General features: G+C 43.9%; 1 protein-coding gene across 2 annotated transcripts in view; it reads left to right on the forward strand.

Annotated features, from left to right (window-relative positions):
• CUNH1orf21 (chromosome unknown C1orf21 homolog) overlaps window positions 1–21,756 on the forward strand; it is a 194,445-nt gene that overhangs the window by 30,511 nt on the left and 142,178 nt on the right. The window contains exon 1 of one of the 2 annotated variants that reach the window (XM_041662527.1): window positions 16,220–16,312. The exons of the other annotated variant lie outside the window; for it this stretch is intronic. The gene's annotated coding sequence lies outside the window, so the exon portion shown is untranslated. Of the gene's footprint in view, window positions 1–16,219; window positions 16,313–21,756 lie in introns of those variants that run through there. 2 annotated transcript variants of the gene reach the window in all.

The raw sequence follows: 21,756 nt of genomic DNA on the forward strand, positions 1-21,756 counted from the left end.
TCACAGCACTCTGAAGTGAAGAGAAAAGCTGCATTTAAAGAATATGGCCTTTGCTGCCATCAGGAAAAAAACAGTCAAAATATAGAGCTGCTTCCATAGCAACAATGCTATTTTTTAAGTATAGTTAGATCCTAAGTACGCCCTTCCCCCAAAGACATCCGTGTGTCAGGACAACTCTGACAGTGGTTGCAGTTGGAGAAGGCTTTTAATTAATCTCTTTTCCCCTAAGGACAGCCTGTTTATTTGATATTAAAATGGGTACAAATTATAGATCTCAAAAATTAAGACTAGGGATTGTTATGTGATTAAAACCATTTAGTAGGGATTTAAAATGGGGGGGGGTGTTAATGGTTACCAGAAAATGCATTTTTGTCATTTATGTGTTACCTAATTTTAGATCTTTAAGCTCAAAATAGAGAATTAGTATGCAAGAGGGAAACGAGTTGGCCGTGTATGAGAGATAATTTCTGATGCTGAAGTATTAGCTTCTCTTTTAACCTCTGCACTTAGTTTGTTTCTGTCTGGAAAGAGTAAAAACATATATCTCCTTACATCGAGTCTGGGACAGAAGCCATAGACGAATTTTGGTGAAAAGATGAAGTAACCATGGAAGAAAGCCAGGCCTGTCAGGTGACGAAGCTTGGTCCTATTTCTTAGTAGGGACTGGCCTCCCCTCCTTGGTCTCCACTGTGTTTGGCTCAAGAGTTGGGTGAGGTGGCACCAGTTGCCCCGGACAGGGTTTGCAGCTCTGTCTTCACTCCTAGCCTGTTCTAAGTCAAACAAGTGACTGCCTGACTTGGATCCTCCCTCTCCCTGAAGAGTGGTAGGCCCTGCTGGTCGTTCTTGCTCATAGACTCTGTCTCCTTTGTGTCTAGATGTTGACCAAGCCTTTGACCTTCCATAGTGGTGATTCGCAAACGTGACCTTCCAGTAGAGTCATAACTTTGTCTGCTGCTCTGTGGGAAGTCCTAGTTGAGTTAGGTTTTGATTTGCTGGGCTTGTGAACTGGCTGTCAGACTTCCCAATGCCAGAAGCTATGGCCAGGAAATAGCTGACTTACTGAATACCGTTTTTTCTCTTGATGCATTGATAGGCTTCTGTTATTGAATGTCAAGATCTGTAGGGACTACATTAGCATGATGGGCAGCATGATGCCACTTTGCAAAGACTTAGTAAAGAGGTTAGGGCTTGTCCTGGCCAGGGCTGCCTTCGGTAGGCTGGACCGTTGATGTTCTGTTCTTGGTTTGTCTGTCAGAGTATCAGTATGATTTTACAAGATGATCAGATATTTTATTATAAAAGTATAGCTTTAGTCAGGTATAGTGCAGTCCTATAATTCTAGCACCATGGAAACTCAGTCAGGGGGATCACAAGTTCAAGGCTAGCCTGGGCTATGTAATTTGAACTTGGCTCATCAAACAATCAAGAAGAGTACAGTTTCTCTTACAATATTCTCCCTGTTCTCTTCTTTGAGTCCTGCTTTTCTGCCCATCACTAACTGTACCCCAGAGCCCTTTAAAACCATGACTATAGCTCTTACTGTTTGACACTGTCGAAGATGTGAGTTAATATTGCCAAGAGACAAAATGGGGCTCAGCCCTGGGTCTGCAGGGAGCTCCCCTGGGCATTTTCAGTGGTGTGTTCTTAGATTATGTTGTCTGTGTAGTCTTTCTGAGCCCAGTTTACTCCTGTGCCAAATGACGACAATAATGTCCTGTTTGTTGGCTTTGGTGATTATGAAATGAAATGTAACACACCATGCCTGATGCATAGGAAGCCTTCACTAAATGATGGCAGCCACACACTTTTGTACTTTAGCATCTTTGTTCATTATTTTTCTTGCTGTGACAAAGTAGCCAAGGCAGAGTGATTTAAAAACATAAGATTTATTTAGCTCATAGTTCTCATGACTGGAAAGTCTAAGCAGTATGGTGCTGGAGTCTTTTGAGGATATGCAGCAGGTGGTAGAGAGCAGGCAGGAGCGTGTTCGAGTGTGATGAGTAGGTGCGCGTGGAAGAGGTCGAATGATTGGGTAATCTTGCTTTAAAGTAATCTGCTCCTGAGTGACCAGTCCAGCCCCATGGCAGCCAGGACTCCCCGGGAAGCACATCAGTGGACACGTCTCAGAGTCTCCATCTGCCAACACTGTTGCATTGTGGCCTGGGCATCCATCGTGAGAATCCTTAGGGAGTGTCAGATTCCCAGCCGTAGCACTTTGTGCAACTCAGTCTCTTGAGTTGGATTCTGTGGTGGAATATCTAATCACCAGCTTACGGTGCAGGAAGTCATCAGTACTTCATAGAATCAGAGGAAGTGAGGCAACCAGAGGCCATTGTCACCCACCCCACAAATGTTCACGAAAGAGCCATACTATCCCTAGCACTCGAGAGTCCACTGGGTGGACAACCTAGACAAATTCCAGCCTTCACTAAGTACATCCTCTGCCTAACTGAGGGAAGCAGGCAATAAATATAGTAAATTAAGGAATTATGTCCTTTTTAAAAGCATTAATACCACGGGGAGAGAAAAGGGGGAAAGAAGAGTTAAAGGACATGTTAATTTAAAGGAGTCTAGTGGGGAGGGAGCATTTATTGGAAGATTCAGGTGAAGGTAGCCATATAGTGTGTGGGAGCATTCAAGGCAGTGCAACCCTAGGCATCCAGATCAGCTTGACCAGAGAGGTGATAAAAGGGAGAGAGAGAGGGGAGATACTGGTCCAGGAATAGAGTATAGAGGGGCCCAGGCCTCCAATGTTTGCTCGCAGAGGAAGGGGAAGGGCTGCCTGTAGAGTGTGACATGATCTGATACCCCCTCCCATCTGGGTCCACCCCGTTTTCCTGTCTCTCGTTAGAAAACAAACAGGTATCTAAGAGATGATAATAAGATAAACAAAAACTTAACATCGGAATACAACCAAAATAAGGAGAAAAGAAGTAAAGAAAAAATAAGAGCCCCAAGAAAAGTCACAAGAAACATAGATGCAGAGCCCCACTCCTTTGCACTCTGAGAAATCCCATAAATAATCCAAATTGGAAGCCTCTGTATGTGTTAAATTAAAAATAAGATATAAAAAACGAGGCCTGACATGACATTATGAAACAAGAGACTTCCAAAGATGCCCTTGTGTTCATTTCCTTTTGACCATCTAGTCATGGTCATGTAGCCTACCCTTAAGAGTAATTTGCTTCCCCACTGAGACTCCCTTGGAGAAGATTAAATTTTCATTTGCAAGTGTGTATTGATTGAAGATAGCTCCTGGGTGAGGGGTGGGAAATGTGTCCACTTCTCCTTTCAGCTCTACGACTCCATCTGGTGCAGACCCATGCAGGTCCTGTTCGTTCTGTCACAGTCTCTGCGAGTTCCTGTGTGTGTTGGTCATGTTGATTTAGAGGGCCTTCATCCCTTGGTGTCCCCCATCCCCTCTGACTATTACACTCTGCCTCCTCTTCTGTGGGGTTCCCTGAGCCTTGTGGGGGGGGGGGATTTGATGGAAACACCCCTTTTAGGCCTGAATGTTCCACTCTCTGTATAATGTCTGGCTGTGTGTCTCTGTATTTGTTTCTATCTGCTGCAGGAGGAAGCTTCTCTGATGATGACTGAGCAAGACACTGATCTATAAAGTATAACAGAATGTCATTAGGAGTCATTTTATTGCTACTTATTTTTTCCCCCCTTAGAACAGTAGTATTTGGTTTTTCCCTCGGTCTCTAGATATCTAGTCTCAGATTCTTAGTCACCCATGTGGTGTCGGATATGGGTTCCATCTTGTGGAGTGTGCCTGAGATCAAATCAGATACTGGTTGGTTACTCCCACAAATTTTGTGCCACCAGCGCCCTAGCATATCTTCAGGCAAGACACCATGGTAGGACAGAGAGTTTGTGGCTGGGTTGGTGTTTCTGTTTCTCCTTTGGTAGTATCCAGAGTAACATCCTGGAGCAAAGACACTGGTGTGCAGGGGTGAAGGCTCTGTGCAGGCTCCATCTCGACTTTCCCATGGTCAGTGGGTTGTGGAGGTGCTGTCTTAAGCAATAGGGCCTTGTTCTCAGTTTGTGGAGAGCAACTTCCAGTCTTGGCAAAAGTCTGGGTTGTTTGGGACCCCTTTGGCCAAGAACTCAATTAATTGTAACCCAATTCTGGTACTGGAAGCTTCATTTGGTGACGAGATGTTCAGGTGGGGCTCTGTCTTCCCCATTATTTGACTGAAATAGATCTTACATGAATATTTTAGGAAGCTTCTACTGTGTTAAGTTTCCATACTACCCCTCAAAGAGCCTTAATTTTAGCTGTCTCTCCCTTGTTCCCTTCTTTGCTTCCCTTCTCCGCTTGATCTTCCTGTCCCAGCCCCTCCATCCATTTATAACTTTCTAGTCTATTTCCCTTTCCTAGGGAGATCTATCAGTTGACCCCCCCCCATACCTAACCTCTGTGGTTTTATAGGTGGTAGCTTGGTTATCATTGACTTAACAGTTAATATCCACATAAGTGAGTACATACCATATTTGTCTTTTGGGGGTCACCTTACTCAGGTTGAATTTTTCTAGTTCCATGCATTTTCCTGTGAATTTCATGATTTTATTTTTTAACAACTGAGAAATATTCCATTGTGTAAATATACCACATTTTTTTTATCTGTTGAGGGACATCTAGTTTGTTTACAGTTTCTGGCTTTTGTGAATATAGCAGCAGTGAACATAGTTGAGCAAGTGTCTCTGTGGTAGCATGAAGCGTCCTTTGTTTATATGCCTGAGTGGTTTAACTGGGTCTTGACATAGATCTAGTCCCATATTCCTGAGGCACTGCCACATTGATTTCCATAGTGGCTGTACACTGCCACCAGCAATGGATGGGTGTTTCTCTTACTCCACATCCTCACCAGCACGAGCTGTCTTTTTTTTTTTTTTTTTAATCTTAGCCATTCTGATGGGTGCAGAATGAAATCTTAAAGTAGATTTGATTTCAATTTCCCTGATGGCTAAGGATGTTGAACATTTCTTAAGTGTTTCTCAGCCATTTGAAATTCTTCTGTTGAGAATTCTCTGCTTAGATCTGTACCCCAGTTTTCATTGGGTTTGAATATTAATCTTCTATCGGATATGGAGTTGGTAAAAATCTTTTCCCATTCTGTAGGCTGCTGCTTTGTCTGAATGCTGGTGTCTTTTGTTACACAGAAGCTTCTTAGTTTTCATGAGGTCTCATTTATTAACTCTTGATCTTTGTGCCTGGGCTAGCCGTGTTCTATTCAGAAGGTCTTTTCCTGTGCCAATGAGTTCAAGACTATTCTCCACTTCTCTTCTGTAAGGTTTAATGTATCTGGTTTAATGTTGAGGGCTTCGATCCATCTGGAGTTGAGTTTTATGCTGGGCGATAAGTATTCATCTGTCTGGTTTCTTCTGCATGCAGCCGTCCAGTTTGACTAGCAACATTTGTTAAAGATGCTGTCTTTTTCCAGTGTGTATTTCTGGTTTCTCTATCAGAAATCAGATATCCATAGGTGTGTGGGTTTATGTGTGGGTCTTCATTTTGAATCATTGATCCTCGAGTTTGTTTTTGTGCCAATAGTCGCTATAGCTCTGTACATTTGGGGGTTGGGGATGGGCGGTGACTCTAGCATTTCTCTTATTGTTCGGGATCTGACTCCCGCACAGGCTCACTGGCCACATTGGAGTGAGCAGAGGAGGAGAGGGTGTGGATCTCTAAGGATACCTTTGACCCCCTACGTTGGAGTCAAGTTTTAAATTGTAGGTCTGCCTTCAGACCATACTTTCTGTTATTCAGAATTGGAGAGCTGTTGATGAGGTGACAAGGAAGGTGTGTAAGGTGCTTGTCACCAAGCCTGACAAGCTGCATTTCATCCCTTGTCACCAAGCCTGACACCTGCATTTCAGCCCTTGTCACCAAGCCTGATGACCTGAATTTCATCCCTTGTCACCAAGCCTGACACCTGCATTTCATCCCTTGAACTCACGTAGTGGAAGGAGAGAACCTGTTCGCAGATTGTCCTTGGACTTCAATACATGAGCTGTGACAGGTACCACACACACACACACACACACACACACAAAATGTAATAACAACAAATTGAAGGGACTCTTCAGGGAAATTGCGAAACTATCCTTCACATTCTGAGAGCTAGGATTTAGGCTATGCAAGAGGAAATGTGCTGATTTTGTTTATTTCACTAACAATATATCTTTGGGGATAAAAGCCGAAGCAGTTTTGTAGCCTAAAATTACTCTTGAGTTGTTGGCCTAAATTACCTTGGTCTGTGTTTGGGTTATAGATGGATACTTCATGTAGGAAGCAGGAGCTCATTATTTTGGCTGTGAGATATTATTAAGAGTTAAATTCTCTAGGTCTGGCCAGCTGTGTTAAAATGAGACCTGTGATCACAGTTCACTTTTACCTGAAGAAAGATAACATTGTGAAGTCATCTAATTTTAACTGCTAGGAGGAAAAAACTAGTTTGTCTTGGGTTTGACTGCCATTAGGCCATTGTTTTTCATTGTTGTCAGGGCGACTCTAGCCCTGAAGCCTTTCCCAACAGTATCTTATTCAAATGCACTTCTATTCTTCCTGAGGTTAAATTGGAGTTGTTATAAATTAGCTGGTATGGGACTAGAGAGATGCCTCAGTGTTTAAGAGCAATTGTTGCTCTTCCAGAGGACCTGGGTGTGAGTTCTAGCACCCTCGTGGTGATTCCCAGCCATTCATAACTCCAGTTCCAGGGGATCTAGGGACTGCTTCTGGCCTCTCCTGGGCAGAGGCATGGACATGGTACATAGACATGCATGCAGGCAAAACACCTACACACACAGTAAAATTTAAAAGTAGGCTAATATTTAAAATAATCCTTTGACACATTAATCTTCAGATGCAATTTTCCAAATATTTTAAAGTAATAATTAAAAGTGAGATCTGTAGGAAATAAAGATTAGTCAGTATACAGATGACAACTGAATCATCTGATACAGTCCAGAGAAAGAGTGATTATCTAGCTTTGGATAAGTTTGTCTTCGTTTTCATTGATTTGCTTTTTGCCTCATGATTGCAGCGCTCTCTCTCTCTCTCTCTCTCTCTCTCTCTCTCTCCCTGTGACTGGGCTAACCATGAAAGTCACACGTTCACCACTGTTAGGTTTATTTTCTGCGCATTTCCTCTGATATTGGTTACCTTTCTCCTTAAGTACATTCATGTACTGTGTCTGACCAAACCAAAGCTTAACCAGGAGAAAAATAAGATTCCTTTAAACTTGAAAACAAAACTGCAGTGATGGTTGGTGTGTCCTGACACCAGGAAACTTTTTTTATAGGTTTTTGATCATTTCAAACATATACCCATCCAAGTAGTGGTGGTATAGGCTTTTAATCCCAACACTTAGGAGGTAGGGGCAGGCAGATCTCTGTGAGTTTTAGGCCAGTCTGGTCTATAGAGTAAGTCCCAGGACAGTTGGGTCTGTACAGAGAGACCCTGCCTTGAACAAACAAACCACCCCTCCCCAAACATAGACCTTCCCACTTTGCTTTCATCTATTCCACTTTAATGAGGAAATCAAAAAAGCATATGGATAAGTTGCTAGTAAATGTGGGCTTGGCAGGGTGGAGTTTCTTTGCGTTATCAGTTCTCTCTCTCTCTCTCTCTTTTTCTTTCTTTCTTTCTTTTTTTTTTTTTACTAAGAGTGCCAGTTCTCCATAATAAATCACAGCTCCTCCTATTGGTTAGAAGTTCAAGATGTCAAGTGGGAAGTACTATTTGAGGTGGTGCTGCCTGCAGGTTGGAGATGCTTTCTAATTTCAGCCTCGTAGTGGCAATTAGTATAACAAGTATGTCTGAGCTTGAGCTGGTGAGCACTGTCTGGTGCTTCCGAAAATAAGCTGCTTCATGGGATAAGACCAACACCCCAGGATCCCCATGGAGATCCATTCATACACTATGTAAGTAAACATGTATATGGACCAAAGTGTGTAAAAATGCCAAAAGCTCTAACTACTAAAGAGATGTGCCAGCCATGCATGTGGGAAGTGGGGGTGGGGAGTCGGTCTTGACGTCAGGTGGGTTGTCACTCAATGACGGGTAGCGCATGCGTGTCAGTCAGAGCACAGAATGAGCACCAGTATAGGGACAAGGCAGTATGGGTGCTGATGACTTCCACTGGCAGACTTTCGTCTCCTCCTCTTCCCTGTTGACCTTTCACTTGCCTTTCAAAACTTAGTTCAAACCTCATCATATCCTCCCTGAAGAAGACTTATGGTTTGGACATTACATGTTCCCCCAAAGACTATTTATTGAGGCTTGGTCCCTAATTGGTGACCCCAATCATTGTGAGGGAGTTATAAAGACTCTAATCCATTGAGTGAGACTTAATTTGATGATCTGATATAGCAGTGATGGAGACTTTGAGAGGTGGGGCCTAGTTGTGGGGAGGAAGTCCCTGGGCATGACCTTGGGGCCTCTTTCACTTACTGGCTACTATGAGGTGCTTGGGTCTTTTCTGCCACACCCTCTGTACCATGACGATCTGCCTTACCACAAGCTAAAGGCAGCAAAACCAGCCGGCAACAAACTGCAGCCTCTGAGACCATGAGCAAAAGTAGGTTGTTGTTCCTCCCTATCCCAGTGTTGAAAATCTGAATACAGAGGCTACTTGAGCTGTGTCTGGATAGTGGAATCAGACCCTCACTTGCTGTACTTACTTAACAGTGAGTGAAGTTTCTATCAACACTGCATGGTAGGAGCGTTGTTGGTCTTCATTGTTGGCTCAGTCTTTCATCTCTGAGCCATCCCCATGAGGCAGGGAATACTGTCTGTCTCATTTCCCCGACCGGGGAAAACTGATGTGTGGAAAGTAAATTGCGTAAGGGCACGCAGCAGCAAGAATGTGGCCGTCCTGGGAGTTGGACCCTGGTACTTGTACTTCAGAAATGGCGCTCTTTACTGTAGCCAGCCTTGCTGCACTGCCGTGTGTTTATCCACAAAGCTTCATGGCATGATTTCCTGCAGGGCTCAGCATACGGTGGTTCTCAGAATTGGAAGGCATGGCAGTCATATTTTCCATCCCTTTAGTGTGAGAGCTTTTTCTTGTCCATTTTTCTCAGGTAGTATTTGATGCAGATTTCATATGTTAGGCTGGAAGCGTCTTGAAGACAGAGATTCCACACAGCCTGGGTCCCCTAGTAGTGCAGTAAATGCTTGCTGAATGAGTAAGCACATGAATTATTTTGGTCCTGTTATAGGAAATCAGCTCTGTGGAGTGGCTCCTATCTAGGACTTCCAGGCACGCACTGCAGGGTTGAAGACAGCCCTTATAACCCATTGCCTTTGTGTCTTATGCACATTAGTTATCCTCCCTTAAGGCTCCACCTCCTTGGTTATGTAATGGGGGTAATAAATACATTTGTTATAAGAACCAAGGGGATAATGCTTGACTGAATGCTCGACGTATCATAAGTCAGCAGTTCCCATTATTTTTAGTGAATTATTTCCAAAAGTTAGGTGCTCTGCCTCATGTTAGAGGTATAGAGATAAAGGTTGTTTTTTCATTCAGGAACTTCACATATCACAAGACAGAACTATCACCAGATACATAATTCCGTACAGTAAGGTACAGTAGGCAGAGTTTGGGTAAACTGCAGGAAAAGAGAAGAATCGTCAGCACTTTGGTGGAAAGATGGGTAAGCTGGGTTTTGACAGATGAACAAACTTCATAAGACACAGCAGGAATAGGGTCTTCAAATGCTAGGATTCTGGATTTAATTGAATAGCAAATGGGAAGTTGAATAGGGAAATTGAAAGTTTCTGAGTGGGAGGGTGACATCAACAGAGCTGTCCTTTAGGGAGATTAATCTGACAAAAATATGTAGGATGAGTTAGTGGGGAGAGAAGCTAGGAAATAAATACCACATAGACCTTTAGTGGAACCTCCTACACGGGATAGAATTCCACTCTGCAGCAGCCCGTACAGATGGTCATCCAGCTGATGCCTGAACCTTCCAGCAATGGGAAGTTCACTGCCTCATCAGACAGCTCCCTCTTTTCTGTTCCCCTCTGCTTCTCTCTTACCCATCCATTTCCATCATCCACGCATGCACCCATCCTTTAAGTGTTTCCTCTGTGCCTTATGAGGCTAGGTCTTGGGGATGTAAAGCTGAGGATCAGGATCGTTGCCTTGAGAATCTCACAGCCCAGTAGCCATGTATTGATGTTCGTTTTTGTTTTTGTCCGTTGTTGAATAATCCTGATGACTGGAAATTGTTTTTTAGCTTGAGCCTGAATCTGCTCTTTGAGTCCTTGTCTTGCTAGTTCCATTTTTTTTTTTGTTGTAGTTTTTTTGTTTTTGTTCTCTTTCCCTCATTGTGTGCCTTCATCTCCTTGCACACATCTTTCATGTTCACAAACTTGTGTTAGAGGACTTTCTTCTCTGGGAAACTAGCTCCTTTATGAGAGCCTCATATGGTAGATTGTAAAATTTAAGAAGCCGAGTGAGGAGCTGAGTGAGGCTTTGGAAGTCATTTGGAACCTCTATCTCAGCTCTCATCACTCTAAGGTAAGATTTGAGTCACAAATCAGTTGTGACTTGCCTCAGATCACACAGCTGCTGAGTGACAGAGCCAGGGCAGGCACTCAGGCTTCCCAGTGTCCAGACTTGCAAGGCTCTAAGCAGTCTGTCTCACAGCTCCTCCCAGATGCTCTACACATTTTTAATATCTCTCAAAAGTTGAGTGTTCTGATGCAGTTGTGTTCCGATCTGGATAGAGATATGAGCTAGAGTTCTAACGACCATTAGTGCAGTGGTCCAGCTTCATGTGACCGTCACGCCCATATCCCAGTGGCCCCTGTGAGTTTTGTTGGACCAGTTTCAAGATGCCCAAACTGAACCTCGTAGGAATGAAGTGCTTACTGACTCTTGGCCGTAGAGCTAGTGTGTGGGCATGCTGGATAGCACTGACTTCAGCATCAGTTCATCGATCTCTTCTCTAGAAGGGCCCTGACCAGAATTTCTGACCAGTCATAACGAAGATGCACGGAATGAAGCAGAGTATTTGTGAGCCTGTGTTGAATGGCCAGCATCAGATTCTCTCCATTCTTCTACCTCTGGAAGAGTCTTAAAATCTGTCTTAAAATCTGAATGGAGGACCATCACTTTCATTTAAATGTCACGTCATTGGTTATACACGATCTCCTAGATCCAGAGTGGAGTAAAAGCTCTTGAGGGGAACCTGTTTCCTTGGCTCTGTCTTATGACTCTATCCTTTGTGGGTGGGTGGATGGAGGAGGGGTTGCTAGCAGCATTCATAGAAACCAATCAGGATGTGAGATTAAACAGGCCATGTGTGTGGAGTGACTTGTAAGCCAGCACGTGGACACTAATCCTGTGTTCTAAAATAAGGATGAGGCCTGTCTTGCCCTTGAACTCCTGCTGGATGTTTGTCCTGTGTTCTCACCTTCCTCAGGTTCTCCACGCTGTGAGGAGAGCCCTCCCTCCTCCTCTCCCACCACTCGTGATGCTACCAGCCTGTAATGGCAAGGCCAGAGGCCACTTTTGAAAAACAGCTCATATTTTCTGGATTAGAATTAACTTTTCTTGTCAGTACACGTTTTGGCAAGCGTGTTTACAGTGCTGTGGAAGCCCTTATCACAGCCTGGTGAATGTTTGCCCAGATGTACCCCCAGCCCGAGAGGTCCTTGAGAACACAGGCTAGAGGGATTCAGTCTTATGAATCCCACCTTTGCCTGAGTCTAGAGAGAGGTCAAAGGATGCTTCGGTTGGATCTGGTGTTGAACATCCCTCCCAAAATTATATTGTGGGAGGCTTTGCTGTTTTCCCTCTGGCTTCGTCCCCATCAAGATAAAGATGTTGGAAAAGGACAGGGACCAAGGGCAGAGCCAAGGAAAAACATGGCCCCGAGGAGTGCTTCCTCCATGTTCTTACCAGAGCATGAATGAACTTGGCTGTTGTTATGTAACTGTGAACCCTCGGACCTGGGAGTGATCCGCATCTGTTCATTCTAACTGAAGCTGCCAGGATTATTACAGAGACTCTCCTCACTGGGGGCTTCTATCCCCCCATCTACCCATCCCCCAATTTGTTCTGCACACACAGGCAGAATGGTTCTTCTCAGAGCCCAGCAGATCTTATCTTTCCCCTGTTGCCAGCCCTTCAGCTCCAGGCCCATTACCCTTGGATCAGGCATCACCCGGCATCTCACCCCCCTCTCGGGCTTGGCCTTCTCCACAGCCTGCCTTCTGGGTAACTGTGCTTTGTTTCCACTTTACGGGCCTTTTGTCCACCTGCTGAGCTTGACAATCTCTTTCAGAAGAACTGTCTTCTTAGCTGTTAATTTTCCAACCCACCTTGATTCTTGGCTTCAGTGCTATTTGGTGTTTAAGGACGTCTTTCCGAATGCCTTCTCTCACAACATCCAATAGGATCCCTTCTTCACCCTGACGTCAGCTATATGCTTCTTAATTCATTCAATCCCTGCCTGTGCTTTTCTGATGTTGTGGTAAATACAATGGCTGTAAAAAAGACAACACTTCAGTTTGGCTAGAGCTCTAAAGGGCTAGATGTCCACAGCCATGGGGAAGGCATGGCGGCAGGCCGCAAGAGCGGAAACTCACAGAGCATATTTTAGTCACACACAGGAAGCAGAGTAAGTTAACTGTAAATGGAGCAGGCCAGGAGTTCTCAAAGCCTGTCCCCAGCAAGGCTTCACATTCTAAAGGTCCCCTAACTTTAAACAACAACACTAACTGGGGGACAGTGTTCAAATACATGAGTTGATCGCGACATTTCTCATTCAGACTACAACTCAACGTTCTCTGAGGAGAGGTCAAGACTTCGTCTGTCTCCTAGGCAGGATGTACTGTGTGCTCCTTACACAGTGGACGTGTATCAGTTCCCCCACTCAGGCGACTCTGAGGTTCTCTATGCCCTGCACTGAGTAACTACCTTGACTTGGGTGCTTCAGACAGGTAAAACAACCATTGGGTGTGCTACCTTTACCCCAGCAAGTGACTGGCTCCCCTGGGAGGGAGATGCGAAGGTGTTCAGAGGGCTGCTGGCAGAGGGGTCTCAAGAAGGTTCTGTTTGGGCAGAGTTCAGCTCTTAATTTGCTATTATATGCTTCAGGTGTCAAGATTCTTGACACCCCAAGTGGACCAGACTTTTTCTGCTCACCAATGGCTCTGTCAGTCGAAAAACCAAAAAAAAAAAAAAAAAAAAAAAAAAAGTTAACTTGACATGATATTCTTAGTGAGTCCCCGTTAGTGTCTTGTGATTATAAAAATCTCTGCTAAAACTCCATTTTAGCTTTGACAGAAACCTGGCCACTTCTTTAGTTTTCTGAATCTATTCCAGTTTGGAAAGAAAGACAGAGAAAAAAGAAAGTTGACCTGTTTCCTTGTGTTTGCAGTTACTTTGTGGTCTCTGTGGATCCCCAGAGATTCCCAGAAAGTCATCTGTCCTCCACCGCCTTCTCCCCTTTTTAGATAGTTCTTGTTATTTGTCCTTGTGGGGTAGGAAACTGAGTGATGGCATCCGGAAGCCTGGTGTTCTCTTTGACCTGGTGGTCCTAGGCAGCCTTTGGCTCCCGACTGTTGACGATAGAGTTGCCGTGAATGAACTCCGTGTCTCCCTCCAGCTATTGGCCCCAGGCAGCTCCACTTCCTGAATTCCAACCTTGCAGCTCCAGAATGTAGGCTGAGCAGCTCTTTAGTTCAAGGCTTACATATCCGACCTTTCCCATCCTTTCCTGTTGTCCGTGGTTGGAAAAGTTGGATTGTTGTCTTCTTCTTTAACCTTCTAGCCCCTTTCTCCTAGATTTAGTTTATTTTGGGTGTGACCATCCTAACTTTGTATAGACTTGGACCGGCCTTGGAAATGACTTTGTCCACTCTACTCTCTAAGGCTTACTTACTTGATTAGAACTATATTGAGAGGCCCATGTTTAAATTCGGCTCCAGCTGTTTGGCTTTGGGTAGGACACTTCACCTTTCTGGGTTTCACCACTCTTCCCTTATTTCTAAACTGAGAGCGATGATAGACCCCACTTCTGTGGACACTGTGAAGTGTCAGTATCTTGGAGGTTAGTAATTTATTTCTGGTGAGCGACCATTCAACGATAGCCCCTTTAAATTTCAACCCTTGGAAAATCCCCAAGCAGAACTCCATTGAATTCTTTATCTTATCACCATGTAGGGGACCATGGATGAAACTTTGCAGATCAACACGTTTGCTACACAAAGAGGAACATGACTGTAGTGTGCAGCTTCAGAAGGAAAACTGTAGATGGAGACCAGGGCCCAGAAGGAAAGATTTCCTTTCCTAAGCAGTGTGAGAGACATGATCAGAGCAGCTGCAGATGAGGAGGGGAAGTACGTTGCTTGGACAAAGCTAGCTGTGCCTCAGGTGTCTGAATTAATAAAGTATACACACACATTTAACTACATGAGCACTGAGTTGTGTTAATATTTTCCAGGCAACCAAGTAAGGATTTATTCATTGTTGTTGCATTGAAACAGGGTCTCACGGAGCCCAAGATGGTTTTTGATTGTTTTATGGAGCCAGGGCTGGCCCCGAGCTTCTTGTTCTCCTGTCTTCCGGATGCTGTTTGTTCCAGTATCCCTTTGTGTCTGGAGATACCGTTCCTTCCTAAGGACATAGGTTCCTGCAAAGCCCATGGTCTGCTGGCCTGTGCCTGAGTAGATAAACTAGGTGACAGTGAGGAAGTAAGAGGGTCTGAACAGAATGAAGAACGAGATTTGTTGGATGGGATCCAGATGCAGGGAGTGATGAGAGGCTCTGTTTTAACATTAGGGTGTCACAGAGAGAGGACCCAGTTAAGGAAGAGGACCTATGTACGCATAGGTCTACCTTGGGGGTGTTTTCCTCACCTAGGTTCCTCCATATTTGGTCTCAGTGACTCCAGACCACGTGGTCATTCAGTTTTCATCAAGACACATCTTAAACACCCATTGGGTGCCCAACACTTGGCTCACACCGATGAATTTGGTGCCCATTCAGTCTAGAGATGCTCACAGTCCATTTCTTCTCTGTTGAAGACGTACTCATCAAGATGGCCTCTAAGTTGCTGACACTGGGAGGGTTGAGAGAATCTGGAGCCGCAGAGGCCTGGCGTCTGGCTCCTCTGAAGTTAAATGTGCTGAGCACACCCGTCCCTTCCCCCGTGCTGACTTCGGTCATAGGAAAGTTCTTTGCATTTGCAAGTGACATATTTTTTTTTTCTTAAAAAAAGAATCTCTGAAGGTTTCCAATTCTAAAATTCTGTGATTATATGATTCTAAATTAGTTTAGGAAAGTAGGCAGACAGTTTTGAATGTGTTTCCATGGACACTGTGGATGTTGTGTTGAGGTGTCTGCTTAGTCACATTTGTTACCATCTGTCATCAGAGAATTGCTGAATTTTGGTCTGAGGGCAACTCAAGGCACTGACGGGGAATCTGCTGTCCTAATAGTCAGCTGAAACAGTAGAATATTCTAGCAGTTTAGCATAGCCGTCAGCTTGCCAGGCAATGTACAGTATATAAAAAAGCCACAATTACAAGCTTTTACTTATAATGGAAAATAATTTTTAGTGTAAGTCTATCCAATATGATCTGCTTTAGGATATACTTAACAACGTTATCTACCATAAATTCACCCATTTTTCAAATCAACTGGAGATTTTTGTGTATGTATGGTATGTGTGCCAAATTTGGCAACCCTAGGCAGGATCATTTTATAAACTGTGTCCTTGTGAATGTTTATCACATAATAAGAAACTTTGCAGTCAATTCTAGTGGATTCATCCATTCTAAGCGCCTACTCAGAAATTAATTGTAATTCAAGCATGATATACTTTATTATTTGTAAGAATTTAGTGTTTCTTTCTGTCTCACCGCTAATGAAGTGGCAATCCTTTCATTAAAGTGACCATAAATATAATGTATTTCTCCAGTCAGTTATTTATATTTTTAAAAAGCAGATTTTTAAATTAATATTTCGTAAAGTTTGAATTTATAAAGTACTTTATGAATGATTCTTGACTGATAAAGCAGGTCTGAAATTGATAGGGGTTAGGACCTGTCAATGAGCTACATACACACCAGCATCTGTTCCCCAAATAGTGGTCTGTAGTTCGTCTTTGATAATCACTATCCTTGGAATATTTATGTCTATGACCATTCATCATTTCTTCTTTTAAGATCTGGTGCCTGTGTGAGGAAGAAGGAAAAATACAGCCCCATGCCTTTGCAAAATGTATAGGCTTTTGGTGATTTAAAGTATGCACTGAAGAGGTCTGCCAAATCCTCGAGGTAACTAGGAATTCCCTCTTTCTTCTTTTGCTACGTTCAGTGATGAGAACAAGAATCTTGAGTGCAAATTTGATGTTTTCATGATCATAGTTGATATCCAAAGAAGGGGTCTAGAATCTTTATTTATTTATTTTTTTAAACCTCCTTCAACCTCAGAATTTCTGCACTGAGGGTCAGGATCAGCGCTGTCTGAGGCAGCCCACAAAGTGTGTGCTTCACTCCGTAAACATTCTATCGAGCACATCCTAGTGGTGGGCACTGATCTCTGGTTGGGAACACAGCTGAAAACAACACAGAGGGTGCTTGGTTTCATGGGACACCTTGTCCTAAGAGCGAGTGGCAGCCATAACCAAGGAAAGAACTGTTTTCATACAAACATCTCAGATACTAGTGAGTGCCATAAAGTCAGCAAACTAGGTCAGTAGTTTTCTGGCCCAGGTGCCTGGCACGTACCTTGGGAGATCCTTCTCAACCAGGAGTTTTGTATTGAGACCTAAAGGGTAGGGAAAAGCCAGCTGTGTGAAATTGACTGCCCAGAGGCTCTTTTGCCCATTGTGGAAAAGAGGAGACTAGATGGGGGTGTGGCAATGGAATCCACTTGAAATTTTTTTTTTCTCAGAAGAGCAAGCTCCTTGAATCCTGTAGAAGGAGCAGGTAGACTGCGTTCCTGCCACTCGGCTCCCGGCCGCCTGGCTAGCTTATGCCCCGAAATAACAAAACACAAATTGTATTCTTTTAAACAGTGCCTGGCCCATTATATCTAGCCTCTTCTTGGCTAACTCTCACATCTTGCTTAACCCATTTTTAATAATCTGTGTAGCACCATGAAGTGGTGTCTTACCGGGAAAGATTCTAGTGTACGTCCATCTTGGTCTGGAGCTTCATCATGTCTGCCCTGGAGAGGAGCGGCATGGCGTCTGCCTCACTTCCCTTCTTCCCAGCATTCTGTTCTGTTTATTCTGCCTACCTAATTTTCCTGTCCTATCAGGCCAAGCAGTTTTCTTTATTGATTAACCAATGAAACAACAGATTGACAAATGACCTTCCCACATCAGAACCCCACCGTGGAAGGGATTTTAATAGCCTCTCTCTTCCATTACACATAACCACACACATGCATTTCAGGGTACAAACATTGTCCTGTAAGCACAAAAGGGATTTGGTATTTGGATCAAGCTTACCCTATAAAGAACACAGAACTGACCTGAAGTATGAAACCAAGGCTCTTGTTCTAGTCGTTTAAACATCAGGAGTAAATAAGGAAATCTTTGTTTAACAAGAGGTGTCTCCCACACACCCCACACCCCTTGTCTAGCTTCACCTCATATCTCAACTCCCTGTGTTTGGCTCCTCTGTTCCTTGAGAACCTTTCCTCCTGGTGTCACACCCAGAGTGTAAAGACAGGGAGCAACTGCAGCTGAAGTGGACAGGAGACATGGAGGTGTCAGACAGCATGCACGCTTGCTGGTGGGGGCCAGTGGGAACTTACACGTAATCTACAACACAAGCACCATTTTATGAACTTTCCCCAGTGGCCAAAAAAGAGGAAGGGTTAGGCGGATGGTTAACAAGCCGAGGTATTCGCCACTAAGCCCAGCGATCTGAGATTTGATCCTTGGAACCCACATGGTAGAAGGCGAGAACTGCTTCCCTCTGTTGACCTCTGATGGAATGATTCTTCATATGCACACACATGCCATAAATAAATGACTATATTTTAAAATTTAAACAAAAAGAGGAGGTTGGAGTTCACATTGTCAGTTGCGTTTAGGAGCTGACTTGTTCCTCCAGGTTAGTGTGACACGGGGCTTTGCTCATTTCCATGCTCTGTGCTTGCTGACTGAGAAGTCGATTTTGCTTTGTTTTCCAGCTGTTACGAATTGAAGAGCTGGAAGTGGTCTTGGGGCTTCTGTAGTCACCCAGGGAAGCCCCTATTTTTCTCTTTTTGGATGACGTGTTACTGGAAGGGCAGATGGGTCCCTCTGCATGTGTGGCCATTTCTGCTCCCCAGCATAATGCTTCTAGCTTTCCCCTCCCAGCAGAGAGAAAGCAGTTTATCCTCCTAGCAAGACATATTGAGTAAGCTGGCAAGATTGCTCAAGGTCAGGCATAGATTGGCTTCCAGTACGAGGTACACTTTGCAGAGGGTAATACACCGGCAGATCTCTTGGTGACCCTCTGGTTGGAAGCACTGCTGATGGGACGTACCTTTTTATTAGATTGTGCACCCCTGGAGGATAGGGACTGTGCTTTGTCTGTTATTGAATACCTTTGTGTTATTAAAAATAATACAACAATCGTTTATGAAGAGAGTTATTTTGGCTCTGGAATGTTTCAGTTCACTGCTTGAGGTAAGCAGTACTAACCGGCAAGACACATGGTAAACAAGGCTCATTCTTTTTGTGCCTTGTGTGAGAGACAGAAAGGAGAAGGAAGTCTGATCCCACAATCCCTTTAGAGCCTAAAACCTTCCCCTATGCCCCACTTCCTACTAAAGTATCTACCACCTCCCTGTAATGCCAAGCTGGGATTGATTCTTTAAAATGTAGGTGTTTGGGAGGTATTCCAGACCCAATCTGAAGTCCCTGGCAAAGCTTTCTGCAACTGGAAGAGAGACACAAGAATACGGTCACCTTAAATGCAACAAGAATCTCCCCACTGACCAAAAAAACACAACACAAACAGATAACAGAAGCTACGTCGTGGGGTTGCAGTCATGACACGTCATTAAAAATGTCATTTTTCTGTCCCTGGCTTGTTTCTTCACATGGGTCCGCCTTAAATCCTGGTGCTGACCCTGGTTCACTGTTTGATCTTGAGCAGTGCTGAGGTGGTTCTGTCAGAGAAGATCATGGAGCCGGTGGGAGGTAGGGCCTAGCTTACGCATGTGTCACTAGAGCTTGCTGTGACGGCTCTAGGCTAGTCTTACCTATGGTCCTGTTCTCTGCTTTCCCATCCAGAAACAAACTGTTTCATGCTCCTGTTGCCGTGGGCTAACCTCTGCTACTGCCCCATGCCTTCCCCACCACAGTGAAATTGTCCCCCCCTCCAGAGTGTCACAGCACTGAGAAAAATAACCAGTACAAAGTTTGCCTTGCCTCTGGAGGCCCTGGTTTCTACATCAACACAGATGAGGGTGAGAGGGTTGTGTGTGATGGAGCTGAACCTACTCCAGGACAGCCCAGACTGTAAGCACTGTTTTACCTGATTATCACAGTCTCCGGAAAAGCTTTTACTTTTTCTCCCTCCCTCCTTCCTCCCTCCCTCCCTCCCTCCCTCCCTAAACCTGCTCTCTACCAGGATTACATTCTGTGTTTTAGTTAAAATAGAAACTGTTAATAAGATTTGTAAGCTACTTGAGACCAGTCTGGCAGTTTGTGAACTAGAGACAGGACATCCATGATGTGATGGGACATCATCTTACGTGTTCAGTGTTGCAAGGACAGTTAGGGTTATGATGCAAAGAACAGTGGGATAAAAATAGAATCTAATGATTCCTTAAGGGTTTTTGTTTCTTGTGGTTGATTTAGAAAAAAAGGAAATTAAGAGTTTGCTCTATTGATAGTCAGTTGGTTTCTCCAGATACCATGACTTGAGGAATCATATTAGACATGTGTCCTGGTTCTGCTCCTCCAGTTCTGATGGAGCCAAGTCACATGAGGGTGGGAGCCATTAATGTGGATTTTAAGATGATTTTGGGGGAATAGAGTTATAAGAAGTGATTTCTGACTCCTCCACAGTACATATTGATGGCTTTGGGAAACTTGCTTCAAAATCAAAAGCATTAGAAAACACTTGCTCTTATTTTTTTTATTTGTTTAATTAAGGAATTTGTTTACATATTGCCTTGAGGAAAGTTAAAGATTTTTTTAAGTACAATGTGAAAACTGTGTGTGTGGTGTGTGTGTGTATGTGTAAAAATGGGGAGTGGGGGTTGTGATCTGTGTGTCACTTAAAGGTTCCCTTAAGTTAGGCATTCAGCAATTATTGTTAAGTATGGTAAACATTATTAAGAAACTGTCTGAGATTCAAACATTCCATCCTCCAGGGAAGCTCCTTAAACAGGAAGGTAAACAGCTCAAAATTGCTCCCGGAAGTTCCTGAAACTGACTAGATTCACTCGGCCCCTCCCTGCCAGAGTCAGAAATAGAAGCTGCAAAGAAGACTCAGCTGGGCTGAGAAGAAGACTCACAGATAAACCGTGCTGCAAGAAGCAGAAACGAACATCCCTATGAGAGTAGACCAGTTGCTCGGGAAGGATACATCCCAGCCTGTTGAGCTGCCTACAGGCTGTGCAGTGTGCCTCAGGTTTCCCAGCTTTGGGACCTGTCATCTATGCTGGGGTGGGCCTTCGTGAGTCATTTGAGTAATTTCTGCCCCTGTAAGGAACCCCTCACCTATACTCCTGCTGTAAGGAACCCAGTGGAGCGCATTGGTTCACAGGACTTAGGTGGTATCTGTTCTTTGCTCTGTTGTGGGATCCCTGTCTGGGGTAAGTAGACATTTGGGTGTGTCTCCCTGAGGAAAGTTTTGTCATACAACAGAAACCTAGTTTTCTTTGTTCAGTGAAAGATTCCTGGCTAAGAGACTAGCCAGATTCCAGCTTCTCTTAAAAAGGTCCAGTCCTGAAGTGGCGTAGCATTTCTGTTAGAATACTGATGCCAGAGACTGGGAGAGGTGTCTTCTATGTTTGAACCTAAAGGGTCCTGTCTAGTGCCCTCTGTTTAGCTCAGCCTACTTGGGAGCTGAAGTTCCACTTGCTTCCTTTGGAGTGGCATGGAGGGGAGAGGTACCTTCTGATAGGCCAAGTTGGTTAGTGGAAATTTCCATCCTGAGCTAACTAGACATTTCACCTCAGTACAGCTTCCTCTTAATTTTTGTGATGGAGTTATTTTTAGTGAGTTACCATGTTTCTCCTAGTCCCTTTTTGTCTCTGCTTGTGTCTGTTCCTTCTCTTTTACCATTAATTAATTCCCACAGCTCTTTCTTAAATCTTCCCTCTATTGAGAGATACTACATATATATGTATATATACATATATATGTATGTGTGTGTGTGTGTGTGTGTGTTCATTTTAGGAAAAGGTGGGAGGAGCATCTGTTTTGTTTGGAAATCAGGTATCAGCTCTGCCCTAACTTTAGGAGCGTGTTTCCAGTGTTAGACTTTCACACAATTAGCATTTATTCCCTGGACTGTTTATTCTTTTATTCTCAGTGAGCCTAAAAGGACCTCGTTCCTTTTTAGGGCCAATTCCAAATGAGAAGGCAGTAGCAGTGCTGTGTGATTTTAACAGTTTTGAGTGATTACAAGCATCGAAGCTAAGGTCATACATGACCTTCCTTAAATCCTATACTGAAGCCCTGGGAGATAGGTTTTATGTTTCCTACTTTATCAATGATTGGGCAGAACTAGCAATGTAAGCATTGTGGATTAAATGTATACTT

This window comes from Microtus oregoni, unplaced genomic scaffold (genome assembly GCF_018167655.1).
Source record: "Microtus oregoni isolate MIOR12 unplaced genomic scaffold, Mior012 000013F_ref0000133, whole genome shotgun sequence".
Lineage (NCBI taxonomy): Eukaryota > Metazoa > Chordata > Mammalia > Rodentia > Cricetidae > Microtus > Microtus oregoni.